The sequence below is a fragment of the Cololabis saira genome, chromosome 21, assembly GCF_033807715.1.
Source record: "Cololabis saira isolate AMF1-May2022 chromosome 21, fColSai1.1, whole genome shotgun sequence".
In the NCBI taxonomy this organism is placed as follows: domain Eukaryota; kingdom Metazoa; phylum Chordata; class Actinopteri; order Beloniformes; family Belonidae; genus Cololabis; species Cololabis saira.
In genome coordinates this window covers 6,257,640-6,270,563 of record NC_084607.1, presented here as the reverse complement: position 1 = coordinate 6,270,563, position 12,924 = coordinate 6,257,640, and positions in this window count along the sequence as shown.

Here is a 12,924-nt window from a genome sequence, read left to right as displayed (position 1 = left end):
GGGTTTGGCTAAATACAATCTTTGACTAAAATAAGACTAAAATGGTCCTGGACAATTCTTACTAAAATAAGACTAAAATGCTCAGACTTTTAGTCGACTGAAACTAGACACGACTAAAAGGAGAATGAACGTGACTAAAACTAATAAATACTAAAATGATAGCTTGACCCAAAGACTAGACTGAAACTAAAACTAAAACAGGCTGACAGAAACAACACTACCGATCAGTCTGAAGAGGAGCTGCTGCCCCCAAGTGGCCGACACGATAATTACACTGATCATCCTTATTCATTTAAACTCAAGAATCATTTTACATTTTAGAAAACTTGCAGCTGAAACATTTGTTAACTGGGGACTTTTTTTTATCTTTCTCTGCAGCTATTTATTCAACAAGCATAAAGACAAACAAGGCAAGAGGGCAACACTAAGTACCCCCCTTACTGCTCCACAGGGTTTAAGTAGGGAAGTTGTTGCCAGGTGCTGCTAGAAATCAGCTTTTTATGACTAAAACTAAAATTGAAACAAGCTCACAAAGACAACACTACTCCTGCGTGTCACTTACCGGGCCTGCAGACCCCGGGTCCGACTAGTTAGAAGGATTAACGTTGGAGGAAACGAAGCTCCTGAGCACCAGCAGATCTGCACAGGTAGACGGCGGGTGTCAGATTGAGCATCGGCGGGAGGCGGAGGCTGCTTTTATCAGGATCTGCGGACAGCAGGATGCTCCAAACTTGGCAATGTCACTTTGTTGAAATGTCAAATCAAGCTGCATTATCAGTCTGTCCCGACACTTCAGTACGACACGGGATCTTGAAGTGGTAATAGGAAGATGTCAGCAGCGAGCGGCGATGATCCCCACGCACTATTTTTACATGCCTTCCCCAGGACCTTCCCCAGGACCGTCTCCAGCTGCCGGCCGGCAGCGGCGGCTCTCATCTAATGCACCTTTAATGACTTTTATCAGTGCGTCCCCCCCGGCAAGTATTTATGGCTGCTAACGGCACACAAACCGGGTTTCTGCGATGCTCCGTGACCTTCGTGTCCCTCCAGGCCGGGAGGACCAGCTGCTCCGTCACCTCCAGGACACCTTGGGGAGATTTACAGGCTTAAGGTCCCACACATCTCAGAACGTGGACTTGTCGCTGTGCATGATGGGACCGACGGACGGGAGACGGTTTTGGGGGGTTTTCATGCCGGCGCTCTTTAGGTCTGCACTCCGGCGTTGGACCAGCGCCTCGCGCTGACACCTCGTTGGCCTTCGTGCGCCAATCCACGAACTCTGAGGTGGTTCGTTTGTGGTGTTAGGATTTTATGAAATTGTTAAAGGGGACTATGGCAGGGTGGAGGATTGGGCGTGGTCTGCAGGGAGCAGCACACAGGTGGCGCCTGGATCAGCTGATTGGACACACCTGTGCCTAATCAGTCTCTCCACTCTGCCTGGCTATTTAAACAGCGGCTGCACACCAGCAAAGGGTGCTGTTCTGCTCTACAGGGATGACAGAGCTGCTGTGTGCTGGATATACACATCTTGGGGAAATAAAGTTTAAGAATTTCTGCACTAAACCCTGTGTCCTCTGTCCTGTCGGTCCACCCCAGTAGCACGAGCGTTGCTACAGGGACCTATTATGAAAAACATGTTTTCTCTGCTTTAACATAAATAAAGTGGTCTCCTCTCAATCAAATTCTGCAGTGTCTGTACAGCCGCCTGGATGAGCCACCCAGTGTGATGTGGATCTACGAGCCGTTCAGATTCTGCTCCCGTCGTTACGTAACAAAAAATATTAAATCAGTTATTCATGCTTTAATGTGTTTTCAGTTGAAATCATTCGTTTTATAACAAGCCACAGCTGAGCGGCTGAGCGGACTATTTAATCTCTTGTCTGCAGCCGTTGCAGCCTGGTAAGTTACAAAGTTTTTTAACAAGCTATAACTCAGTTTCCTTGGTTACACCTGAGGGTCTGACTAATACCTGGAACAATCACTACCGTCCCATAAGGTCCTTATGCAATGGACACAGTGTTGACTTCTCCAGTAACTAGGACGGACCTTAGGCCACGTTTATACATAGCCCGGTATTTACAAAAACGGATATTTCACCCTCTACATTTTGAAAAATACCACGAACCTGCATAAATACGCTGTTAAGGTGCAATGAGCAGCCAAACCTACAGGGGGCAGTGTAACGAGAAGCATAAAGTCATGCTAGCCAATCAGAATCCTGGAAAAAAACATCAACAAATGACACGAGTAACTTCCAGTTACTTCCAAGATGAACGAGAGTCTTTCGTTTGGAGTGACAGAGAAGTGGAGTTACTTTTAAGTGTGACTTTAGAATATAAAACAGGTAAAATACAAGAAAAAATTGACGGTGGCCAAACAGATTGTAAACACAGGTCATACTCATGACGCTGGTGACGTTTTTGTGTCAGTTTCTCTCTGTTTACAAGCAAACGTGAAGACAGGATTTTTGCAAATCTCCACTTTGACTGAAGTTTTCAGAAATGATCGTTTTTGGTGACTTGGTTTCTGTGTAAACGAACGGCCAACACGTATGAAAACACCACCGTTTTTGCTACGTGTGAACGGGGCCTTAGATACGACTTAGCAACGGGAGATATTCTAGTCCGCTCAGCTCTGCTCGGCTATGGTACAGGCCGTACCATTTTTTTTTCTCTCCTCTTCTGTATCCCAGTCATCAGCCGGCTTCAGGGAACTCCTCTGGTTCGCCTGTTTTGTTTACACGTTAACACGTTAACACGTAACTGCATCCAGGCCGCGTTTCGCAGCGCCGGCAGGTGGAAACACAGGGCGGCCATTTTGAGCCGCATTTAGCCGAGCCTGGGAGCGCAGCGGTAACTAAATCTGTCATCGTGGGGGGGGGGGGGACGACTGCACAGAAGCAAGTGTGAACAGCAGCTCGTCAGCAGCTCGTCGGCTCGGATCCACCGCCGGGTGCAGGAGGTAGCTCTGCTGTGTTCTGTATTTACAAAGATTTGAAGCTTTCTCGTTATCGTACCTCGAAAGATATCCTGTTCAACGAGCTGTTCTGGTTTATCCTGAGACATGAGGATAAAATCTCTTACTGCGTTTGCAGCTTTGTCTTTAACTGTGTTTGTAAATCAGATTCTTTGGAGTTACTTTCTAGTTGTTTTGGGCAAAATACAGCGTCAGTTAGCGAACAAAGAGCTTTGGAAGTCACTTTTCAGCAAAATTACCACAACAAAGAGTTAAATCTAAACATTTAATGTTCCACCTAAATGTTAAATGCTAAATCCATATCTAAAATGAAAATATTAAATCTGCCGATTACTGGAAGTACTAAAATAAAAGCTTGAGGACTTTGGACTGTGTTTATTGGACTAATAACAATAATAATTGTAAACTGACTTATCAGGGAAAATTTACACTTGAATCCACATAATAATAATAATAATAATAATAATAATAATAATAATAATAATAATAATAATAATAATAATAATAACAATAATTGAAACTCGCTAAAATAACAAAAAATATGTTTGGATTCATTTTATTTGAAATTACTCAATAAAAAATTTAAATGACTTCAAACATGTTTTTTTTTTACTGTGCTATGTACAATAATTTATGTCAAAGTGTCCATTTCCAAGATAAGTTGGCTGTAATTCATTATTTGGTTCTTTAAACAGTCCTTGAGCTTTTATTTTGGCACCTCCGTATGAGTTTGCATATTAGCTAAGCATTTGGTTTCACTCTTAAAAGTTGTATTATAAATTGTGGGGATTATTAGGGGGCAGCACGGTGGTTTAGTGGTTAGCACTATTGCCTCACAGCAAGAAGGTCCCCGGTTCGACTCCCAGGACCAGCAGGGTCTTTCTGTGTGGAGTTTGCATGTTCTCCCCGTGCTTGCGTGGGTTTCCTCCGGGTACTCCGGTTTCCTCCCACAGGCCAAAAACATGCAGGCTAGGTTAATTGGTGATTCTAAATTGCCCGTAGGTGTGAGTGTGAGTGTGTCTGGTTGTTTGTGTGTTTAAATGTGGTCCTGCCACATTTAAACTGGCGACCTGTCCAGGGTGTAACTCCTGCCTCTCGCCAGAATATGAGCTGGGATAGGCTCCAGCTAGGCTTGCCACCCGTCCCTTGAAATACGGAATTGTTACGTAATTGGAAGTTGCATTCCGTATTGAACCAATACGGACATATATTATGCTCTTATTTATTGATGTCATAATATACTGGTGGAGGTCGGAAAATTTGAATATATTGCAAAACTTCATTTGTAGTAAATTCAACTAAAGGTGAAACAAATATATTATTTCCAACTTCATTCAAAGTGAGATATTTCAAGCCTTTATTTGTTATAATTTTGGTGATATGGCTCACAGTTTATGAAAACCCTAAATAAAAAATCTCTTTATATTTATAGAGATTATCTATATCATCAAAATTATAACAAATAAAGGTTTAACACATCTTGCTTTGCATGTAATGAGACTATGTAATGTATTAGTTTCACCTTTTAAGTTGAATTATTGGAATAAATTAACTTTTACACCATGTTCCGACCTTCACCTGTAGGTTATATTCTACATCTTGGCTGATGAGGACATACGTAGCATAGGAGGCTATTTCAGTTGCTAGCATGGTTGTCTGTCTGTACAGTCATGCAAGTTCAATGCTATTAAGGCACTTTAAACTTTAAATCAAAGCATTTAGTTTTTTTATATAAAATAAATAAATTTCAATGCAGTTTAGAAGTTTTGGGGATGTCCCTTTTTTTGGCTCCTGCGCTGCTGAAACGGGCCGTCCCTTATTTCTATTTCTGAAAAGTGGCAACCCTAGCTCCAGCAGACCCCCGTGACCCTGCAAAAGATAAAGCGGTTATAGATAATGGATGGAAGTTGGATTTAGATGTAAGATTTAGATTTAATATTTAGATTCATTCAATTCAATTTTATTTATATAGTGTCTAATACAACAAAAGTTGTCTCAAGGATCTTTCCTGAGATCCAGAAATTAACCCCCGAGCAATTATTACATAAACAATGGCAGGTAAAAACTCCCCTAGTGGGAGAAAAGCCTTAACCCAAACAGTGGCAAGGAAAAACATTGCCTTGCCTTTGGGGGTCCCGGCCCGGACTGTCCTGTCCCCGTTCCCGCCTCCCTGGCCCCCCAGCCCCCCCGGCTCATGGAGGTTACCTTCAGTGGGTAAATGCGTCTCTCCCAGATGAAAGTCACCGAGCAGTAACTCTAACCGCGCTTCACAGGGATTTCCACAAATGCCACTAACGTCCCAGCTGCTGCCGATTACCGCAGAGCCGCCGGGATGAGGAGGTTCAGGCCCCCGTTTGTCACGTTTTTAAATCCAATCCTGCTCCCAGGAGTTGCCAGGAGGTGATGGGTCTGCAGGACCAGTCAGAGCTGCAAACATGTTGCCCCAACTTCTACTTTTCATCTTTTAATTATTTTAGCTGTTACAAGGCAAGGCAAGTTTATTTGTATAGCACAATTCAACACAAGGTCACAACGTGCTTTACATCAACATTAAAGGTATTGTAACATCATTTTTAAAATGCTTTTAACACTATTAAAAGTCTTGGCCAACATCCCTCAAATGTGTCTAAAAGAGTGTAACAAGAAAATATTCACTCTAGTACTCTATTCCTGGCTTTTTATTACAGTGTTTTTTTGCGCCGTGAAAAATGCTTCCTTTCCCCCCTTTCCTGTCAATCATTGCTCCGCTCCTCCTCCAAACCTCCTCCTCCTCCAGCCATACGCTCACAGCGGCGTCGGAGAGCGACAGGCGAAGCATGCACGGAAAAGCAGCAGGGAGAACCACAGCAAACAATCATAAAAATAAAGGCATGCAAGCAGCACTGTCCCCTTATCTTAAGTCCAGTCAGTGGCCGCGGGTCTTTCTTAGCAGTTTTCCTCCGGTGATTAGAACAAAAGAGGCTCTAAACACTAAACAGCTCCGTGTTAAGCCTGATTTATGGTTCCGCGTTAAATCGACGCAGAGCCCTACGCCGTACGGTTCAGCGTATGGTGCGCGTCGCCGCGTAACCCTACGCCGTAGGCTCTGCGTCGGTGTAACGCGGAACCATAAATCAGCCTTTATGGTGCGCTGGAGAGGAGAGGAGACAGGGAGCTGGGTGGAGGGGGCGGTGATTTAGCGGGTCGTTACGTAACGATCCGCCACCAAACCACATGCGCCGTTTTTGCACAGTTATGCGGAAAATCCCAGAAAGCACACAATACACTGAATGTTAAAAGTTCGTTGTTTTTTGGGTGTAATTGATGTCAAGACACCCAACAAAACACAAAAAATCAAGAAAAATGTGTTTTTCATGTCACAATCCCTTTAAAAGCGGCAAGACACAATTAAACAGTAAGTAACAAATAAAATGAAATAAAACGATCGGTGGTTCCATCTGCTGCCATTCAAAGAGGTTTTGTTGATCATGATCACTAAGATTTTCCTCTTCCACAAAAGACACAATTTCTTCCAAGTCGTTTGCACAATCGTTTTAAATTCCTTATACTGATAATAATTCAATGCTGATGTGCCAAAAGATTAAGTATTTCCTTATTTGTGAAACCGATACCAAACTATAACTTCACAAGATCCTCAATATTCTTCATTTTAACACAGGGAGAAGATGCTCTTCCTGTTAGAGTTCTTATAAATTACCACTTTATTCTCGTAATATTACGACTTTATTCTCGTAATATTATGACTTTATTCTCATAATATATTACGACTTTATACTTGTAATATTACGACTTTATTCTCTTAATTTTACGACTTTATTCTCTTAATATTATGACTTTACTCTCGTAATTTCCAAATGTTTTTATCTTAGTTTGGCCCTAATACTCCGTCATAGATTTTCCACATAATACACAACAATACAGAAAATACAGAAACCCCATTTGGCAGCACAACGCAAAAACACACAACCAAAAACAAGACAAGGGCAAGGACATTAAAAAGAAAAGAAACACATTAACAAAATGAAAACAAGCTTGTAACAGAAATCATAATAACAATAAAAAAATGTATAGAAAAAAAATAAAATAAAAATAAGAGGCATAATTAAAATGTAAGTGTTTATATAAAGTATAAATGATCTCCAATTATCTACCTCTTCAGGTCACCTCACCGTATATTCATGCTCACAAGGCCTCATCATTATCACCATTTTTAAGAAAAGCTAAGAACTTTCCTCCTATATCATCAAATTCAAAGGGTTTTTTCTTGACACAGTAGGTGAGTTTTTCTAGTGCCAGGCAGGATGTTAGATGTCTCAGCCAGAGGCCTAAGGTTGGACCCTTAACACTTTTCCAGCACAAAGCTATTGATCGTCTAGCTTGTAGTAAGCAGAGGTCAACCATGTTTTTCTCCTTATTGGACAACATTTCTTTACATTCCCTTAGACCAGGGGTGGCCAACCAGTCGGAGGCTAAGAGACACAATTGGTTAATGTGTTACTGTAAAGAGCCACATCAACTACCCATGATCCCATACTCCCTGCTCTCTCTGAGACGCTATTGTTATTGTTATTATTGTTGTTTATTATTATTATTATTATTTATTATGTGGATTCAAGTGTAAATTTTCCCTGATAAGTCAGTTTTAATTCACTATTTAGTCCTATAAACACAGTCCAAAGTCCTCAAGCTTTTATTTTGGTACTTCCAGTAATCAGCAGTAATATTTTCATTTAGATGTGGTTTTAGCATTTAACATTTAGGTGAAACATTAAATGTTTAGATTTAACTCTTTGTTGTGGTAAATGTGCGGAAAAGTGACTTTCAGAGCTCTCACTCCCTTCTGTGTCACTTCTGTTTCCAGCGTTGAAAGATACGAGGTAACAGCGATAATTGAAAAAAATTTTTTATGTATTATTATTATTATTATTATTATTATTATTATTATTATTATTATTATTATTATTATTATTATTATTATTATTATTATTATATTTGATAAAATATGGAACCAGACGACTAAGTTCACACATTCGCCCGAGAGTTTACGTCAACTCTGACAGTCTCCCTGCAAAAGGCTCCACTTTAAAGAAAAGTTCATTATCGAGCAGAATAATCACATGCAGAAGTTTTATTTTCATGTTTATTTATTTAAATCCCAGCAGAAACTTTTAACTTCGGACAATAACGTAGTTTTTCATGCTGCGGTCGTTTATTTAAGATAAGTGAAGCCGAAACGACCAAGTGGGCACTAATAAGTTCCTCCTGCTGACAATCAGCTGTTGACAAACTAATCCTGCCGGATCATTCAGTCGTTAACATAATTCCAAGAAGGAAAGACATCAGTAGATGTCTTAGAGGAGCAGCTGTTGCTGCCCGTCTCACTGGGAAGGGTGTGAAACCCTTTAAAAACAATACAGGGGTCAATATTTAACTGTCAGGGTGATTATTCACAAGTGAAGAACATTTAAGATAGTTGTCCATCTTCCCAGGAGTGGATGTTCCTAAATGTCCAGAACCATGTTTGGAGTAGGGCCGGGGATCGATTCAAATGTCAAGAATGAATTCGATTCCGATTCAGAATCGATTATCAGGTTATTGGTTTTTAGCATTTTATGCACCATTTATGCAATTATAACTGAAAACTTTAATGTTTTCATACATTTAAACATATTTAAAGGCAAAAACAATGCACCAGTTATTCTCGTGTCCAACAAAACATTCCTTTTTTTCGGCATAAACCAAAAAATTCCAAAAGTTATTTGTAGGAAATAAATAACTAAGAAATAAATAACTCAAACAGGCCTTTCAATATCCATTTAAAGTGAAAAAAGAAAGAAATTGCAACAGCTCATGCAGTAAACGAATCATTTTAGCTTGTCTGATTTATTCTGTACGACGGAGTATTAGGATCAAACTAAAGTCCCAAAGTCCTCTAGCAGAATAACCAGCTCCAACACCCCCCTCCACCTCAGAAAAGTCATGAATAGTAAATGTTACTTATTTAAATTGGACTGAATTTGGAGATGAAACCTGATTTTTAAATATTAAAGATTGAAATTACATTATTTATCATTATAGTAATCAGATTACACCGTATATCAGCATCACTGAAATGGACCTGATGCTTAATCAATCACAACGATATGCAAATATTATTCATATATTTATTCAAACAAGGCCGTTATAAACACTAAACTGTAATTAAATACAGACACATGCAGATGCACCAAAACATTAAATCAGATGCAAAATACAAATAGTTTACAAAACTGTACATTAACCAGAGGAAGAACTGCTGACCACCAGATTCTGTCACCCTGGTGCAACGGACTTTCAATTATCCGAGTCTGAGACCGAGACAAGACCAAGAGCACAAAAACTTGTAGTCTCGAGAACTACAAGTCTAATTTTTAGGCAGCTTTCTGCAGACTTTTCCTCCATAACTGAACTTTGTATGTCACACAACTTGGATACTCTCAGTACCATAATATTACCATCGCTGGTATTTCATTATGAATGAATGAATGAATGAATTGTTTATTTCGGTTACATTACATTATTTGCAATTCAAACTGTGTGTGTGTGTGTAAATGACAAAACACTTTCAAACAAGTTTACACTCATCAGTTTCACACAAAAAATAATAATAAACTCTGTAACCGAAAAAGGAATAGGCTGAAGCCAAAGCTTATATTTGCCTACCCTGTACTTTCCAACAGAAAACCCAGATTATCTGCAATATGAAAAGAAACAAAAAGAGAAATTTCCCTTTAAATTGTTCTGCTTAACCAAATTATACTCCAATCATTTAGCATTGTAATCCTTAATTATTTTACTTTTCAATATTTTTTTTAAATTCAACAGAGATTTACACAGTTTCACTTCATCACTAAGTTGATTCCATAATTTGACTCCCAAAAATGAAACACATCTATATTTAACATTAGTCCTCACACGACATCTTTCAAAGACCCACAGCCTTCTTAAATTATAATTTGTTTCTCTTAATTTAAAGAAATGCTGAAAACAAGCAGGAAGGCTATTATTCTTAACTCAAAACAAAATTTCTAATGTTTTGTAATTATTGTAATATGCATTTTTTGCTCAAGTCACTTTAAACTCAAGTCACAATCCATACTGTTTTTAAATGCAGCTAAATCTATTTTGCTACTATGTTTGTTCCCTTATTTGACTGAATTGTTTTTATGTTTTCTGTGGGGACTGCGGGTGGAAACTAGCATTTCTGCTAAAATCTGGTGTATTTACACTGCTTAATGTAGTGTTCATTAATATGCATTGTCCCATCTAAATAAACTTTGATTTGATTTGATTTGAAGTGGAGTCCCAAACCTGCAGTACCGCATTACCGCCACCAGAGGGAGTTATCACCTGACTGTAAACCTGACTGTAACGGCCCTGTTATTATGAGTAATTCCTGAAACGATGTGGAACATGACTAATAAATGGTTTGTTGGTGATGAATCATGATTATGAGTGTTGACGACGAGCTGCAGGGACGTTATTTCAGGGGAGGACAAGCCTCGACGTCCTGAAGCGGCTCAGATTCCCCAGAAAAGCAGCAGATCTCTGCTTCCTCCAGTGCCTGCAGGAGCAGAAGCTGCTTTAATGTCGCCCTGCAATCGATTCTCTCAGCCCATCTCTGCAGCGCCGCCCGGCCGATCAAAGGAACACGATACCGCTCTTTTATCATCCTGGCAATGATCTCCCCCCTCGTTTATGAATCAGCCCCATCACACCCTCCCCCATCAGATGTGACGCTCGGCTGCGTGAGGAGATGAACAGCAGGGGCTCCCTGTAAAGCAGGCCGCGGTAATTTGTGCTCCTGGAGACGGCAGATAAGGTGGATGCCGGCTTTTATCAGTGACTACATTTACATGCAGTCAATAACCCTTTTAAAACCGGAATATTAGCAATAACCCGGTTGCGCACGACCATGTAAACACCAATAACCTCTTTGAATAACCGGAATTTGCTCATATTCTGGTTTTTAAAAACCCAAAAATGTTTTCTAACCTGAATATTTGGTCATGTATATATATATATATATATATATATATATATATATATATATATATATATATATATATATATATATATATATATATATATATAGATGTATATAAATGTGTATTTTTTTTTTGTACTTTTTTGTATTCTTTTTTTTAACATGCATGTTGGAAATAAAATCTTCAAATCAAATCCTTTCCTGCTGCAGGCGCCTGAACGGCGCAGCATCAGCACCACATGAGGGACTTTTCCATAAACTCTCCATCAGACGCTCGTCTGTTAACAGCCATGTCGTGGCCAGACTGCAGGAGTCTTCTGCACTTAAACATCCAGTTGTGCTCAGGATTAATCAATGATGTGAGCAGACTGTTGCCAAGCAAGTTTTTTATTTCCTTTTCCATTTTAATTTGGTTTGTTACCTACCAGTCAAGGTCTGTTAACCTGTGACAGCTAGCTGTTTGACACCATAGACTGAAGAGCAGCTGCCACTCAAAAAACACCACACCTCTTTTTATGAAGGATTTGTGGCTTATAAAACCTAAAAATAAAAATAATTAAAGCTGCAGCAGCGATGAACGGGCCCTCGCGCGTGAAATTTTTACCAATAAAGGTCAAGGACGCAAAACCCGAGTCCGCTGACACCACCCACAACTCTTTATGTCATACCATCAGAAGTTATGGCAGAAAATAGGATCTATCAAATATCAACTAATCAGAAGAAGGGGCGGGGCTAATTTGCACCAATTATGTTCAAGGACTCAAAACCCAGTCCGATGACACCACCACTCTTTATGTCAAACCATTCAAAAGTTATGGCAGAAAGTAGGAACTATCAAATATGAACCAATCAGATGAAGGGTGGGCGCGCTTTTTGACGTCTATCGTCGCCACGGTAACGCTTTTAACTGAGAAAAGTAAGGCCCATCGTCGCAGGATGGAGACGCACATTTTGATGTATAACACACCTGGGTGCACGATACGGTTCGGCCGCATTAACAGCCGAAGAAATGGCATAAATGGCGCCAAAATTACATGATTAATTCAAAATGGCCGACTTCCTGTTCGGTTTCGACCATGGCGACAAGAGACTTTTCTTTAAGTTGCGACATGATACAGGTGTGTAGCGATTCTCGTGCATGTACGTCAAACCGTATTGTGGGGCTTGAGGCACAAAGTTTTGTAGTGGGCGCTGTTGAGCCGTTAGGCCACACCCATTAATGCACACCCTTAAATATCAAATTTTTCGCCAGGCCTGGCTTGGTGCAAAATTTGGTGACTTTTGGGCACGTTTAGGGGGAAAAAAGGCCCTCATTTCATCGGAAGAAAAACGAGGATAAAAACAATTCCTACAGATACAATAGGGCCTTCGCACTGTCAGTGCTTGGGCCCTAATTATGAAATAAATATAATTTTAAAATAATAATAAACAAAAAAATTCAGCGTAGGTCAGCCGAGGAACTGCAGACGTCTGCAGGTAGTTTGTGTTGCAGGTGAAGGTTAAAAATCACCGCTGCGGCTAAATCATCTGTTTCAGGCTTTTTTTTTACGGTACGAAGAAATCTACGAAAAAAGGATGATTCTCTGTGAATCTCACTTTGTTTTCATCTCATCCTCTCGTTTGTTTTACGTGGGTCCAGAAACAACGTGGAGCCGTCCCTCCTCGTCAGCCGATGTGGAAGTGCAGGAGTCACTTCCTCTGCTCTCAAAGATCCAGTTGTGCTCAGGGTGAATCAATGATGCGAGCAGACTGTTGCCAAGCAACCCCCTTCATCCACCGGGTACCAGATCACCATCAGATGTAGGGGTGGGGGGTGACGGAGACTGGAGATACAGTGATCTGAAACAGTGATTCTCAACTGGTGGGTCGGGACCCAAAAATGGGTCGTGGACCCAAAAAATGACAGAGATTTTAAAAGTTTT